Source organism: Rhagoletis zephyria, unplaced genomic scaffold (genome assembly GCF_001687245.7).
Source record: "Rhagoletis zephyria isolate East Lansing unplaced genomic scaffold, Rhagoletis_zephyria_1.1 Rzeph_scaffold_10294, whole genome shotgun sequence".
In the NCBI taxonomy this organism is placed as follows: Eukaryota; Metazoa; Arthropoda; class Insecta; order Diptera; family Tephritidae; genus Rhagoletis; species Rhagoletis zephyria.
In genome coordinates, this window is record NW_016167372.1 from 1,243 (window position 1) to 18,781 (window position 17,539).

General features: G+C 37.3%; 1 long non-coding RNA gene across 1 annotated transcript; it reads right to left on the bottom strand.

Annotated features, from left to right (window-relative positions):
• Positions 1-306: 306 nt before the first annotated feature.
• Positions 307-833, bottom strand: LOC108376344 (uncharacterized). The gene is made up of 2 exons (XR_001849253.1): positions 592-833; positions 307-439 (listed from the first exon to the last, which is right to left on the bottom strand). It is a non-coding gene; the product is annotated as an uncharacterized LOC108376344 (long non-coding RNA).
• Between the last annotated feature and the right edge of the window lie 16,706 nt (positions 834-17,539).

Genomic DNA, 17,539 nt, shown 5'->3' on the forward strand with positions numbered 1-17,539 from the left:
TAGGTGTCTTTTAGGTGTTCTTCAACGCCACTATAACCAATTTAGTAGCTCCATTGGTTTCCTAGAAGTTCGCAAAAATGTGCTTTTCAGCTAGCTTAGCTCTGTTAACCTAGCTGAACAATCTTTAATTTTTTTTTTTAATTTTCGAAATACATATATGCAGGAATTAGGTGTCTTTCAGGTGTTCTTCAGCGCCACCAAAAGTAATTTAGTAGCTCCATTAGCTTCCGAGAAATTCGCAAAAGTGTGTTTTTCAGCTAGCTTAGCGCTGTTCACCTAGCTGAACAATCTTTAATTTTTTTTTTCATTTTCGAAATACATATATGCAGGAATTAGGTGTCTTTCAGGTGTTCTTCAGCGCCACCAAAAGTAATTTAGTAGCTCCATTAGCTTCCGAGAAATTCGCAAAAATGTGTGGGTCAGCTAGGTTTACGTAAACCTAGCTGACCCATCGTTAAATTTAGGTTTTAATTTTTCCAAATATATATGGAATTAGGTGTATTTTAGGTGTACTTCAACGCCACTAAAACTAATTTAGTAGCTCCATTAGTTTCCGGGAAATTCGCGAACATGTGTGTGGTTTACGTAAACCTAGCTGACCCATCGTTAAATTTAGGTTTTAATTTTTCCAAATATATATGGAATTAGGTGTATTTTAGGTGTACTTCAACACCACTAAAACTAATTTAGTAGCTCCATTGGTTTCCGAGAAATTCGCAAAAATGTGTGTTTCAGCTAGCTCAGCGCTGTTAAGCTAGCTGAACAATCTTAAATTTTTTTTTTTTAAATTTCGAAATACATATATGCAGGAAATAGGTGTCTTTTAGGTGTTCTTCAACGCCACTAAAACCAATTTAGTAGCTCCATTGGTTTCCGAGAAATTCGCAAAAATGTGTGGGTCAGCTAGGTTTACGTAAACCTAGCTGACCCATCGTTAAATTTAGGTTTTCAATTTTCCAAATATATGCTGGAATTAGGGCCCTTTAGGTGTTCTTCAACGCCACTAAAACTAATTTAGTAGCTCCATTGGTTTCCGAGAAATTCGCAAAAATGTGTTTTTCAGCTAGCTTAGCGCTGTTAACCTAACTGAACAATCTTTAAATTTTTGTTTTAAATTTTCGAAATCCATATGTACAGGAATTAGGTGTCTTTTAGGTGTTCTTCAACGCCACTAAAACTAATTTAGTAGCTCCATTGGTTTCCGAGAAATTCGCAAAAATGTGTTTTTCAGCTAGCTTAGCGCTGTTAACCTAACTGAACAATCTTTAAATTTTTGTTTTAAATTTTCGAAACCCATATGTACAGGAATTATGTGTCTTTTAGGTGTTCTTCAACGCCACTAAAACTAATTTTTAGTAGCTCCATTGGTTTCCGAGATATTCTCAAAAATGTGTGGGTCAGCTAGGTTTACGTAAACCTAGCTGACCCATCGTTAAATTTAGGTTTTAAATTTTCCAAATATATGCTAGAATTAGGTGTCTTTTAGGTGTTCTTCAACGCCACCAAAACTAATTTAGTAGCTCCATTAGTTTCCGGGAAATTCGCAAAAATGTGTGTGGTTTACGTAATCCTAGCTGAAAAACATACTTTTGCGAATTTCTCGGAAACGAATGGAGCTACTCCATATATGCTGGAATTAGGTGTGTTTTAGGTGTTCTTCAACGCCACCAAAACTAATTTAGTAGCTCCATTAGTTTCCGGGAAATTCGCAAAAATGTGTGGGTCAGCTAGGTTTACGTAAAGCTAGCTGACCCATCGTTAAATTTAGGTTTTAAATTTTCGAAATATATGCTGGAATTAGGTGTGTTTTAGGTGTTCTTCAACGCCACTAAAACCAATTTAGTAGCTCCATTGATTTCCGAGAAATTCCCAAAAATGTGTGGGTCAGCTAGGTTTACGTAAAGCTAGCTGACCCATCGTTAAATTTAGGTTTTAAATTTTCGAAATATATGCTGGAATTAGGTGTGTTTTAGGTGTTCTTCAACGCCACTAAAACCAATTTAGTAGCTCCATTGATTTCCGAGAAATTCCCAAAAATGTGTGGGTCAGCTAGGTTTACGTAAAGCTAGCTGACCCATCGTTAAATTTAGGTTTTAAATTTTCGAAATATATGCTGGAATTAGGTGTGTTTTAGGTGTTCTTCAACGCCACTAAAACCAATTTAGTAGCTCCATTGATTTCCGAGAAATTCCCAAAAATGTGTGGGTCAGCTAGGTTTACGTAAACTAGGTGTCCTTTAGGTGTTCTTCAACGCCACTAAAACTTAATTTAGTAGCTCCATTGGTTTCCGAGATATTCGCAAAAATGTGTGGGTCAGCTAGGTTTACGTAAACTAGGTGTCCTTTAGGTGTTCTTCAACGCCACTAAAACTTAATTTAGTAGCTCCATTGGTTTCCGAGATATTCGCAAAAATGTGTGGGTCAGCTAGGTTTACGTAAACCACAGTGATTATCCAACACAAAACATATGGTTGCAATTTTTGTAAACAAACAAAATTGTATTTTCCGAGTTTTGGTATTTATATGCTTTTTGGCTGCCTGCTATGTGACTTTATGATAGCGCCAACTAGTTTTTACTTCTAGAAATGTTCCTGGCGAACATTGAACGTCCACTTTCCTTTTTTCTTCTATGGAGGCAACATGAATTTCAGTNCTGGTGTGTCTTCTTCTTCCGGTTTTTGCAAGTAATGGCTAATTTCCTGTTCGTTTACTTTTTTGCTTTTTCATCTCTTTGGGAGAGAATTTTCGCTTACTCTCTTGATTTTGATTGTTGGCTGGTGTTGGCTAATTTTGTTATGTTCTTAAAATTGCATACCTCTTACTTCAATTTTGTTTGAAGAAATCGAGTAAAGGGTAAGAAATTTTAAGAAAAAGCAATTGCTTATTTTTTATTCATACGGCCCACAGTGTTGCGAAACCGGAATTTTTTGGAAATCATATTGCCTAAACTGTAATTTTAATTGTATCGATGAGAAACTTCTACAGATTGGTCAGAATGAAATCCCAAACAGAATGAGTGAAAAAAAAATTTACACCGAAAAAAATTGTTGGGTCAAATTTTAAACAAAATTCAAAAAAAAATAATAATTGTTCGAAAAATTTACAAAAAAAATTTATTTTAATTGTTCTTTTATTTCTGATAAATACTCTATGATTAGTTTTTTAAATAAACTATAGGGTGGTCCGAACAAGAATTATAAACGTCAAATTTTCATGATTTTTCGATATTTGTTGAAAAACTCTGAAATTTTATATAAAACCAAAATCTATTTCATTTCTTATTTGAAAGGTGGCAATAAAAGCTTTAATTTGATACCGGTTTGAAGTCAATANTCGTGAAAATTTTGTATATTTGACTTCTAAAATCAATTAAAAATCAACGGGCCAACATAAAAATAAGCTTTATGTGTTTTTTGTTTACTTGGAATGTCTGTGACAAAATTGCATCATTAAAAACAATGAAAAAAATAATCGGAAAAAAGTTACTTTTCCACTAGCCGCAACACAGTGCGGCCCAATAACATTTTCTGGTGTGGTAGCGTTTTTCAAAAAGGAAAATAATACTATTATGAAAGCGATTAAGAATGGAAGTCTTTACGAATTAAAATTGGATTTTATGAAGATGTCCAACTTGAGTAAAACTGATGAAAGCAGTTTGTGGCATAAGAGGATGGGTCATGCAAGTGACAATTCAGTTCAAGATCTCGTTCGAAATGAAATGGTTCGCGGCTTGGAACAATACAAACCAGTTGGTTTTTGTGATGTATGTATTCAAGGGAAGCAGTGCCGAACTCTATTTAATGGAAATCGTCCAACATCATCACGATTGCTAGAAAGGATTCATTCAGATGTTTGCGGTCCCTTCGATCCTTTGACTTGGGATGAATTCAAATACTTTGTAAGCTTCATTGATGATTTTAGTCATTTCGCGTTTATATATTTAATAAAAAGAAGTCCGAAGTTTACGATAAGCTGTAGTCTCATCAATGCATAACCTACCTATTGCAATGTTAACTATAGACCAAAGACGTGAATATATATCTAAGAAAGAGACGTGTTTCTTCAAACAAAAAGGAATTCAAATTCAATGCTCAGCGGCATATTTTCCAAAGCCGGTTGGGGTTGCTGAGCGGTTCAACAGAACGCTTGTGGAAAAAGTAAGATCTATGCTTCTTGAAAGTGGTACTCCAAGGTCTTTTTGGGGTGAAGGAGCTCTTACGGAAACTTATATTCTTAACAGAAGTCCATGCCGAAGTATTAATTTAATGAAAACGCCCGCTGAATTATGGTATAGTCAAAAGCCTGATATATCTAAACTTAAAATCTTTGGTTGTAAAGTTTTTTCATGGGTTCCTCAACAAAAACGAGAGAAATTGGACGCCAAAACAACTGAGCTTGTTATGATGGGGTATGCTCCAAATGGGTATAGGCTTTGGACTGATAGCAAACAAAAAATTGTTATTGCAAGAGATGTCCGTTTCAACGAATTTATATATCCGTATAAACTTCGTAGTCAATCTTCAAATGAAAACAACAACTATTTGATAATAGATGTTACGCACCAGCTAGAGGCGGAGAAAGAAGAAAGTCGTGCTAGTTCCTGTGATTATAATACAAATAACGAACATGATGGCGATAGTTTCGAAGGGGAGGCTGGAAATTCAGATGTAAGTGATTTATTTATTGGAGGTGAGGCAGGTGATCCTGATGTCCAAGAAAGGATTAAGCACATACTTGTCCAGTATATTTCTGGATACTCAGTTATCTTGGATGAACCATGTGAGCCATTAACATATACAGATCTTAATAAAAGGTCGGATAAGTTATTATGGACAAAAGCCATCAATGAAGAACTTTGTTCGATGGACGAAAATAAGGTTTGGTAGTTAGTTAAACGTCCGCCGAATGTAAAGCTACTAAAATTAAAATGGGTTTTCCGTGTAAAAGAGGATGCTGATGGAAATCCTGTACGTCATAAAGCAAGGTTAGTTGCAAAAGGATTTTTACAGAAGGCTGGTGTAGATTATGAGGAAACATATGATCCTGTTTCAAAGTTGACAACTGTACGTATTGTACTGACTGTAAGTGTTCAGAAAGGTTACATTCTGCATCAGTTGGATGTTAAAACTGCATTTTTGTATGGTGCATTAAAAGAAGAGATTTATATGGAAATTCCATATGGACTGCAAGCTTCTTAAGACATGGTATGTACACTTAAGAAATCCTTATATGGTTTGAAGCAAAGTCCTACATGCTGGAACGAAAAATTTAATTTATTTTTGTTTGATCATGGCTTTGAGCGTTCTAAACATGATTATTGCTTGTACTTTAAATTTGGTAAAACATACACACTTTATTTAATTTTGTATGTCGATGACATTCTTATTTCTGGAAACAATTTGCAAGTCATTGAAGATCTTAAAACAGAACTTGGAAACATTTTTGCAAGATGGTGTACTTAAAATGAGTCAAAAGAACCACATTGAGAGAATTTTGGAAAAATTTGAAATGACAGATTGTAATACTGCAAAAACACCAATGGAGAAGAGTTTACAAATGTTCATTCCCACGACAGCCGGTTCTACGTACCGGAATGACTCGGGGTTTTACCCGACCAAGGGCTGTTGTTTCGGCGATCTAAAAGATCTGCGGCTGTAAAAGATCTAATTAAGAAATACGAAGGTGTGTTGAATTTTTTAAATAGTGCACAAAGTTTGAAACTTGGATTTATACGGTTTTTATTAAAGAATGAACGATATTCGGGAACATGTTCCAATAAGGAACCAAGGCTCGAATCGTAACATCCGTTCACGGGGCGAAAAAGATACGAAAAAAAATTACGTGATACGTCAGGCAGTATAAGCTGAATGGGACAAAGAGTACGTTTACGTATGTCATCATCCGAAAAATGTGTTTTTACGTGACGAGTAGTACGGTATCGTTTGTTGCGATTCGAGCCCATGATTTTCAAGAGTTATAAGAGGGGATAGAAAGTATACTGGGGAGAAGAAAGCCAAATAATAAGGTTTATTTTGATAATATATAGATTTTTATGAAAAAAAGCGGCGCGGACGAAATATTTGAATAAAAATTTACGGAATTTTTTATTCCAAATTTTCACTACATATCAAAGTATCGATTTAAAAAAAGCAGGTGAAAGTGCACTTTTTCGGAACCAGGCCAAAATTGATGAAAAATGCCAGAGGGGTGTCAATCGACGCGTTCTAACGCCAATAATAATAAGCCTAGAGCAGAAATTAACTTTTTTTTAATTAATTAAAGAGTTGTTTGCAAAAAAAACAATTGCTCTTTTCGCACTTTGTTTTGATGAATTTTACGCAAATAAATGGAGTATATGAATAAAACTTAACACGTATTAATTACTTATTGCACACTTGTGATATATTATATATTAATTTTATATAATAGAATAATAAATAAACAAAATAAAACAACTTTTTAATATACCACGCTTTTATAAATGGACTAAATGGAATAAAATAATATTTCTCAGTCCCATAGAATTGTTTTGATAACAAGTCATTATAAACAATTTATGAGATTGAAAACGAAAAACGTGGAGCGCATGCAATACAAAGCATTAGATTCATTCATTCATTCCCACGACAGCCGGTTCTACGTACCGGAATGACTCGGGTTTTACAATACCAAGGGCTGTTGTTTCGGTGATCTAACCCCGTTTAGGTCGGCGAAATCCCTCCAAAGTTGTACGTCCATAGGGCTACTTGCATACTTCTGCTTAGGGCTGTCATTGACTCAAACCCTGGACCAGAAACATATACCTGCTGCGTGTGCCAGAGACGATTACACCACAACTCCACCTCCGTTTGATGCAACACGTGCGATGGGTGGAGCCATCTCCGAGTTTGCTCAGGCTTTACGACTCACAGGCAATGGACCACTGCGTACGTGGCCCCTTGCTGCGCCAATCGAGCTGCCTCCACGGCACAACAGAGTCCGCCTGAGCAACTCAACACAAACACAACCGCACCACAACACAATACAATAGACAATACCACAGACACAACAGACCACACTACAGATACAACTGCACCACCACCCACGCACCACCGCCAAGAACTCGTAGTTCCTCCGACAATCTGCACGGTGTGTCAGTCCAGGATATTCCGTAATGTGACATCAGTCAAGTGCAACACCTGCCTTGGCTGGTGTCACTTTAGGGCATGCTCAAGACTGCGCACCACGCGAGATTGGACGAGGGACTATAAGGGCCCATGCTGTGCTGCTCGGTCGCAAGATCGAGGAGATAACAGTCTTTTGGGTCGGCACGGAATGAACGACGACGCACCCACCAGGATTATGGGCAGCTGCAGCAGCTCGCCAGACCTAACAATAGTCAGCGCTGGTCTGATAAACATCAGACCATCTGCCCGTAATCATCTCGATTGATAAACCAGCCGACTTTGCTTCCGCGGATCACCGGACCTAAGTCAACTTTTCTAAAGCTGATTGGAAAGGCTTCGCGGATGTTACTGAAAGTGCCTTCGCTGCACTACCCATACCATCCGACGTTCACCTAGGTGAACGTAAATTCGGCAGGGTTGTCACTGCTGCTGCAGTCCGCTTCATCCCAGCGGGATGCATCTCGGACCCTCGTCCGAATATTCCTGCTGAAGCGGCTATCCTAGCCGATGAGCGCGACAACCTTCGTCAGGCCGATCCCGGAAATCCCCGTATTAGGAATCTCAACTCTGAGATTCGGCAACTTGTGAACGTACATAAGCGGAAGAAATGGAAGAGCATCTGAAGACCTCCAACTTCGCCTCTGGTGTGAGTAAGCTTTGGTCAACCGTGAGGTCATTGTCCAACCCGACGAAGCGTGACGACAGAGTTGAAATAGCCTTTGCTGAACACGCTTCGTCGGACCCAGAGCGATGCGTAAGCTATTTTAGCCGGCAGTTCGTCTTGCATCCTCTGGTAGATAAAGCCAAACGTCGAGTGACCAGAAGGCTGCACAAACTGCCAAAACCTAGTGCGCCCCTTGTTTTCACCAGGGATGAGGTACGGGCTGCCATCGGGAAGGCGAAAGCCTCCAAAGCCATTGGACCCGACGGAATATGCATGCTGATGCTTAAAAGTTTGGGTCCTACGGGAGTAGTATACCTAACTTAGGTCCTCAATTTGTCAATGGCCACTCTCGTCATTCCAGACATCTGGAAGATGGGGAGAGTGGTCCCACTGCTCAAACCGGGGAAACAGCCAACAAAGGAGAGTCTTATCGTCCGATAACTCTCCTTTCCCCGGTAGCGAAGACACTAGAGGCATTGCTACTCCCGTATTTTACAAACCACCTGACCCCAGCGAAGCATCAGTATGGGTTCCGTAAAGTGCACAGCACAACAACGGCACTTAACGCCATAAATACCCAGATAACTCGTGGCCTAAACCGAAAGCGCCGCTGTGAGAGAACCATTCTAGTAGCGCTGGACCTGTCTAAGGCGTTCGACACTATCAGCCATTCAACGCTACTAGCAGACATAAGAGGCCTCCTCTCTTCCACAAGGACTTAAACGGTGGTCGGCGAATTATGTGAGTGGTCGTCACTCCTCAGTAACTTTTGGAGACAAATCGAGCAAACCGAGGAAAGTAAAACAGGGGGCTCTACAGGGTGGTGTCCTTTCCCCATTACAGTTTAACTTTTACATTTCAAAGCTCCCTCAACCACCAGAGGCGTCATGGCGTCCGGGAATGGAATTGATGACTTGTGCTCGAAAGTAAACAGTTATCTCGCCGAGCTTTCTAGCTTCTTCACTGCACGCAGCCTAACCCTCTCCCCTACAAAATCCTCAGCCACACTACCACCTGGACCAAGGAGGTCAGACTCCAACTGGGAATTCACGTCGATGATACACCAATTCCGACGGTGAACAACCCGAAGATACTCGATAATCTGCTCTCCTTCTGGGCGCATACAACCGCGATTGTCAACAAAGTACAAAGTCGCGTCAAGGTCCTTTAGTCGCTAGCCGGCAGCACCTGGGGCAAAGACAAAGAAACGTTGCTGGCAACGTACAAGGCAATTGGCCGGCCGGTTCTGAACTACGCTGCGCCCGTGTGGTTACCGGGGACTAGTAGGACGCAGTGGATGAAGCTGCAGACTAGCCAGAACATAGCACTTAGGACAGCGACAGGATGACTCGTGATGTCGCCGCCACACCACCTGCACGAGGACGCCCACATGCTCCCTGTTAAGGAGCAAAGGTTCATCAAACAACCTTTTGGACCCGACAGCTTATCGACAGGCCTTGCACGGCATTCACAGAGAGGCAGTCCCGAGTTATGTAGACTCCCGACCTGTGAATGCCGTTCTGGGCACACAACCACCACAATAGCCCAACTGCGCTTTGGTTACTGCAGCAGGTTGAACTCATACCTGAGCAGATTAAACAAAGACATTCCCAATGAATGCCCGGCATGCGGAGAGTCACCCCATCACTCGCAGCATCTCTTCGTATGCCCTCTAAATCCCACCACACTAACGCCACTGTCCCTATGGACAAACCCCGTCGAGGCTGCACGCTTCCTAGGGCTGCCGTTAGTAGAGCTTGACGACAACGATTGAGGGACTAACCGATCTGGGCGGGGTTGTTGTAGCTGCTACAACAACAACAGCCACTAGATACTTGCACTTTATTGTACTAAAATTGAATGAACTGTAAAACTGCATGTCGGGGAAAACACCAGGCAGAGATCGTATATCGTACCCAATGCTTAAAAATTTATTACAGAAACTTAAAACCAGTCTGCTAAATTTGTACAACAACATTTTCGACCAGGGTTCATTACCACACACATGGAAAAATGCAGTGGTTCCGACCTATATCCCTTCTTCCCTGCCTGAGTAAAGTTCTTGAGAAAACCATTGCAAAACGCATGTGGTTTGCATTAACAAACGGTTATATATATGGACCCACACCAAGTCGCTTTTAAGGAAGGACACGGAACGATACACGCACTTGTAATATTTGAACATTTGGAACGACAGCCTTTGCAACAAAAAACCATGCTTCTATCCTAAGTCTTTACTTTGAAAAGGCCTACGATAGAATCGGTGCGCATATTGTCCTTCGACAAGTTGCCAAGTGGAAGATTGGAAAAAAATCTATCTATGCGTAAAAATAAACAATACATTTTCAAAAACTTACAGACTATTTAATAGCATTCCGCAAGGCTCACACTTGTCAGTGGCACTCTTCATTGTGACCTTTGACGAAATCAATAATATACTTTTAAACTACAAGAGAATATCTAGTATTATGTATGCAGATGATTTAGTATTATTTACCAAATGTAAGGATTTATCGGCGGTACAAGGCGATTTTTCTCAAATATCCGAAATAACAAATTGGTCCAAAATATCGGGAGCCAAATTATCATACAACAAATGCAAAACTTTTCATATATGCAACAAGCGGCTTTGTCCACCAATAAGTCTAAACTTTAATAATATAGATATTGTAAAAAGTAACAGCTTACAAATTTTGGGAATTGTATTCGATAAAAAGCTTACTTATAAAAATCATGTAGAATACTTAAGAACTAACTTAGATAAAAGATTGAATATAATAAAATTTTTATCGTCAAAACACTGTCTACTGCACCCAACAACACTAACGAATATAACGAAAACTCTGATCATATCAAAACTCGACTATGGCTTAACTATCTACGGGCACTGTGCGCGCAGCAATATAAAACGCTTACTTGCACCATATCATACCGCAGCCCGAAGATGTATACGCGCATTCCCGACGTCTCCAGTACGATGCACCCTCACAGAAGCAGGGCTCCCCACTGTGGAAGAGAGAACCAAACAAAACACTTTAAAGCTATTCCATAAAGGTCTTCAATGCAAGAACGCAGTTATATTTGGTGAAGTCACCTCAGTGGTAAGGAGCAAAAAGGTATTGTGGCCCACATCAACCATAACAATGTGCATAGAAGCAGCGAAGAATTTAGGAATACCTACTAAACCGATCAAAATTAATATCAACTATCCTCCGCCCTGGATCAACTTAGAGTCGTCTATTAGTCTCGAGATCAGCAAAAGAAACAAGAGCAGTACACCACCATCAGTCTACAGACAAATTTTCAAACAGCTCGCAACAAATTTCGAAGAGCAGGGATGGAAATTTCTCTATACCGATGGAAGGAAGGTCCACTCCACCACAGCTTTCGCTGTTGTAAACACAAATCACAAGACAATCACGGCTGGTCATTTACTATCCTTCTGTTCAGTATACACTGCTGAAACCAACACTATACTCCGAGCAACGCAATATGCCCTCGGTGCCAAGGAGAAATACATAATATGTTCAGACAATTTATCGGCTATACAATCTATCCTTAATGTGTCTAATATGGATAACCTGACCAGATGAATACGCAATGCACTCTACCAAGGAGAAAAATCAATAAAAATTGTGGGTCCCAAGCCATGTTTTAATCCCTGGCAAGGAAGCAGCTAACGAAAGTGTTAGGCTGGCAGCTAAAGAACCCCTTACAGGCTGGCAAGTGCACAAAATGGAAGGATGGTGCTTGAACACTACGCAAAAGTTAACAATTTAAAAGCGTTTATTATACTACGTATTGGACATACGATTGTTACCCATGAATCTGTCCTGAAAGGTTCAAGGTAGCCACAGTGCCCCTATTGCAACAAGGAAACAATCAGCGTTACTCATCTCCTCGACAGATGTCAACATTTCGCTACAATCAGAGCTAGCATGTTCAACAACACCATTGCATCCAAGTTATTAAAAAACCAGGACATTGAATCTATATGTAAAATCAATTAATTCCTTAGGTTGACGGCTCTTAAGAAATTAATCTAATGTTAATTATCTGTAAGAAGCCAATTTATATTAACCTAAACACGACTGAACATATGTATATGTTCAGCGTGGCGACGAATAACTGTTACCCAGTTTTTTTTTTTTGAGAAATAAAAGGGTCCTTTATAGATTTTGCGAAAAAGTATTTTATTGTTAATTTTCCACAGATTTTACTTTAGTTGTATTAATTAATTAGTAATTAGTTTTTAAATTTTAGTCCCTGTATACATTTGTCAGCAGTGTAAACTTTGAAAGAAAAGTTCATTTGGCACGCAGCTCTTCGTCAATTAATTTATTCCATATCTTCTGTAACCATAGGCTAATCTTCCCCATTTTGAGTCCCTTATACTCCTTTTTGGTTGTTTGTGTTTCCGACAGGGTAGGATTTATGATGTATTGTGGAACGATTTTTCCGTCATCCCTTGACGGAAAATCGTTCCACAATACATCCCTTATACTCCCCCTTCTGTCCAGCATCAGGCCTCATACTCAAAAATCGAGTAGACTCGGAACTGGTGACTAGGACGGCCATTCATTCGAACAACCCTATACAGTTTTTATTTTTTTTTGTCATTTTTTATATAATGCCTAATAAAAAATACACCTGAAAAAGACTTGCGTGCCAAATGAACTTTTCTCTTAAAGTTTACACTGCTGGCAAATGTAAATAAGGATTAAAACTTAAAAAACTAATTAATACAACTAAAGTAAAATCTGTGGAAAATTATTATTTTTATTTCTTAAAAAAACAGTTATTCGTCGCCACGCTGTATATTAACGAGCAAGCCGAAGGTGATCATACTAGTGCTCCTTTTTTCCGGTAAAGAAGGGGTCTTCTCTCCTTTTCCTTTAATAATAATATTTCTACTTTTTAGCCCATTTATAAAGGCGTGGTATATTATAAAGTTTTTTATTTTATTTATTTTCTGCTTTTTAGTCTTGTATGTATAAAATTTTGTAACAGATATTAAAATAATTTAACTTGCAATGAAAAGGGAACAGAATACTAATTAATTGCATTTAAAGAAATGGCTTGTCCATTTCCGCTGTAGCGTATGTAGTGCATATTTTAAGGCGCAATATTTAACTACTTCCGGCAAGACCTACCGTCGAGGTTGATGTCTAGACTTTTGTATAGGAACTTTGATTTTAATCTATAATTATAGCTAAAAATGGTGTCTGGACACACAACATTGCAAGTTGATAAAAGCGTTGTAAAATAGAATACTCTTTTGTTCTTAAATATTTGGATACTTGTGAGTACGTGTTTGTTAAAGTTATTCAAAAGTCAAATTAGCAATCACCTTATGGTCTGATTATGCATACTTCGCAAAACTTCGCATAAATTTCAAACTTTCAGATGAAAATCTGTTGAATGCATTTTGTATGTATTCCATTACCCAGAAATTAGCAGAACTTGTAAAAAATTAGCGATCTGTTGAGTTTAGATTTTGCCTCACGTTTTCTTAAGTGACATTTCAATTGCAGTGGTACCAATAGCATTATTTTTTACAGAGATGCATGGAAAGCATATTAGGGGGATTCACGACTCGCATCTATGTAATTTTGGGAACAAGTAAAGAATAGGGCTCGTTGAGCTAAAAAAAGAAAAAGTTAGCATGGTCCGCCGCTTTTCTCTGATTTTAATGGAATATATTCCATTTTGGTGCGAATTCATAGGAGCGGTGCTGGGGAGGGTTATCGTGGAATTTTCAATATTTTCAAAAGCTTATATTTTGAAAAGTTCTGAACCAATTTTCAAAGTATGGAAAGGGTTTGAAAGGTAATTAAAAGTCCTTTGATTTCATATGTGTATATAACATATATGTATACAAAAATTATGGCAATTTTTTATTTAATACAAATTTGTTTTTCTTAAAAAAACTATTAAAAGATATGCCCAAGATAAGAAAGAGCACAAAAACGCCTTTAATTAAATATATGATTTATAATAAAAAAATCTTCGGTAATATCACTAAATATTAAAATGTGATTTTATATGTTGCAAAAAAAAGCTCTGCGGCGAACATTTGGAAGCAAATATCGCGATATTTTTTTATTCAAAGTTTTCATTTTATATGAAATAAATTAATAAAATATAATATCAATGCAGTCGTTTTATTTCGCTGTTGGCAGTTTTCCTTAAACCTAACTATATAAAATTATATATCAAATGAAAGGTATTTCTATACTCTTTATAGTAAATATATCCTTTAATATATGTAGTTAATTAGGAACATATGTTTTTAGTAAAAACATACGTATTTTATTTACATATTTTGACAGATATTGCATTGAAAATTATGTCAAACTGCAATGAACTTTATTGTCGACTTAATTTGGACTACAAATATACCCCATTATAACCACTTAAATGAATTTTTCTGTAAACAAATCCGTTTACCTAAAGAAACCAAAAATCAGCTGTTTTTGTTCACACACCGTACTACTGATAAATTTGGTTGCATGCGAAGCATAATCAGCCTTAAATTGTTTAAAGTTGTGGTTACGTTTAAGAAGTTGTGCGAAGTTATGCGAAGTATGCATAATGAGACCATTGTGAAGGACCATTTAAAATTGTTTCGAAACATAATAGAGTATTCAAAATTCAACATGGAAATATGATTAAAACAATTCCAACAGATTTACTCAAACCTGCAAATATAATTTCTGGTACAACATAAAATTCTAATTCACTAACAATTCCAAATACAAAATAGAAAACAACATTCAACATTAGCCGTGTTTTTCTTACACGCATATACATCTACGCTTAATGTGTAAAAAAAACAATCATCGACAATTTCCATTTCAAAACAAGTAATTTTAATTTTATCGACAACTATTCATAAGCACACATAAAGTTTGTCGCTTACAGCTCCATACAATTTTTAAGCGCAGATACGTATGCGGGTAAAAAAAACACGCCTATTAATTCATTTATCGTTTTACTGGAGGGGGGAGTATATTTAGGGTATTTTAACTGTACGTTTTTCTTGTTTAAATTCTTGGAGTTCAGTTTATTGTTCTATGAATTTGTTTGTTATTGAAAAAGAAAATTTTTGATTGAGTGAAGTTTTCTCGTGTGAACCACCCAAAGTTGACTTCTCGATTTTTTATATTTCATTGACCGATTTTGAAAGTTAACATGGTGTGCAAGTTGGTGAAAAAATTTTTGAAATATTTCAGCAACCATTCATTCGAATTTTATGATTTTTCGTCAGCAGTTAGAGAACTTATTGGGCAACAAAATAAAGTGGTAAGTTTGTAAAATTTCGATTCTTGTTTTCTAAAAAAATTAATTTTTTTAATCAATTTAATTTTTTTACCAACTTCCCATATACCTAGGAAAAAAATTCAAAAAGCATTATTTGCGCTAAACATTCAATTTTACTTTCATAAAAAAAATACTGTACCTGTACTGTAANATCATCGACAATTTCCATTTCAAAACAAGTAATTTTAATTTTATCGACAACTATTCATAAGCACACATAAAGTTTGTCGCTTACAGCTCCATACAATTTTTAAGCGCAGATACGTATGCGGGTAAAAAAAACACGCCTATTAATTCATTTATCGTTTTACTGGAGGGGGGAGTATATTTAGGGTATTTTAACTGTACGTTTTTCTTGTTTAAATTCTTGGAGTTCAGTTTATTGTTCTATGAATTTGTTTGTTATTGAAAAAGAAAATTTTTGATTGAGTCAAGTTTTCTCGTGTGAGCCACCCTAAGTTGACTTCTCGATTTTTTATATTTCATTGACCGATTTTGAAAGTTAACATGGTGTGCAAGTTGGTGAAAAAATTTTTGAAATATTTCAGCAACCATTCATTCGAATTTTATGATTTTTCGTCAGCAGTTAGAGAACTTATTGGGCAACAAAATAAAGTGGTAAGTTTGTAAAATTTCGATTCTTGTTTTCTAAAAAAATTAATTTTTTTAATCAATTTAATTTTTTTACCAACTTCCCATATACCTAGGAAAAAAATTCAAAAAGCATTATTTGCGCTAAACATTCAATTTTACTTTCATAAAAAAAATACTGTACCTTTGATTGATTATACCAAAAAAAAATTATCAAAGTTTAAAAAAATAGAATACAAATGAACTGAAAAGCAAAAAATACATTTTTCAAACATAAGTATCAAATCAAGAATTAAAAATTATTAATATTTTTTTTTGCTTTTCAGTTTATTTTTATTACATTTTTTTAAACATAATTCATTTTTTTTGGTAAAAAGCTTTAAGTCAATCAAAGGCGCAGTAATTTTTTTTATGAAAGTAAAACTGAATGTTTAGCGCAAATAATGCTTTTTGAATTGTTTTCAAGGTATATGAGAAGTTGGTAAAAAAATTCAATTGATTAAAAAAATAAATTTTTTTATAAAACAAGAATCGAAATTTTACAAACTGACCCCTTTATTTTGTTGCCCAATATGTTCTCTAACTGCTGACAAAAAATCAAAAGATTCGAATGAATGGTTGCTGAAATATTCCAAGAAGTGTAAAAGCCTGCATAAAAATTTGTTTGCAAACCACTCGTCAAAAAAATAAAATTAGCCTAAAATCTTTGGTGTCAATATTGCACACCATGTTAACTTTCAAAATCGGTCAATGAAATATAAAAAATCGGGAAGTCAACTTTGGGTGGCCCACTTGAGAAAACTTGACTCATCTATATATATAAAAATGAATTGCTGTTCGTTAGTCTCGCTAAAACTTGAGAACGGCTGGACCGATTTGACTAATTTTGGTCTTAAATTATTTGTGGAAGTCCAGGGAAGGTTTAGAATTGTCTCCCGAGGCAGATGAAGCTCCGTCTCGTCAATGTCCGGTGGTTGTGCGCCTAGAACGGCATTCACTGGTCTGGAGTCTACATAACTCGAGACTGACTCCCTGTGAATGCCGTTCAGGGCCTGTCGATAAGCTGACGGGTCCAGAGGTTGTTTAATGAACCTTTGGACTTCGTCCGTCAGTTCGTAGAGATGCCTCCTGACGTGTCTGGACGAGGGCTCTTCTGCAAGCAGTTGCCCATTTGGGTGACCACGTCTATGGCTCCCAACAAGGAACTGCTTGCAAAGCATTGTATTGTACTCCTTGATCGGGAGGGATTTCGCCTCGTCGTGTAGTAGGTGGTGTTCAGGCGATATCAGAAGGCATCCAGTCGCTGTCCGTAGTGCGGTGTTTTGCGTCGTCTGCAGCTTCATCCACTGCGTCCTACTAGTCCCCGACGACCACACTAGTGCTGCGTAATTTAAAACCGGCCGGCCTACTGCCTTGTATGTTGCCAGCAACGTTTCTTTGTCTTTACCCCAAGTACTGCCGGCTAGCGACTTGAGGACCTTGAGGCTCAGCTAACGGGAGACCCAGGAAGTGCGCAACTACCACAGGATCTGTTCATAGGAACAAGGACGTTAGCTGGGTGGGGTTCTGGTGATTTTTGAAAATTTGTTTGCTGCCTGTCTGCATTATCTTCCATAAAAAAATAAATTTTGCAAAAAGGGGCAAAACAGTTTCAAAAAAAGTATCAGAAATCCACTGAAATTGTTAGCCCCTTGCAGCTTGCACATATTATGCAATTGAATGGGCTACAAAACTGAAAAAGTATAAAAAATCTGAATAAAAATTTTGAAAGATTAATGAAAACTTGTTGAAATGTG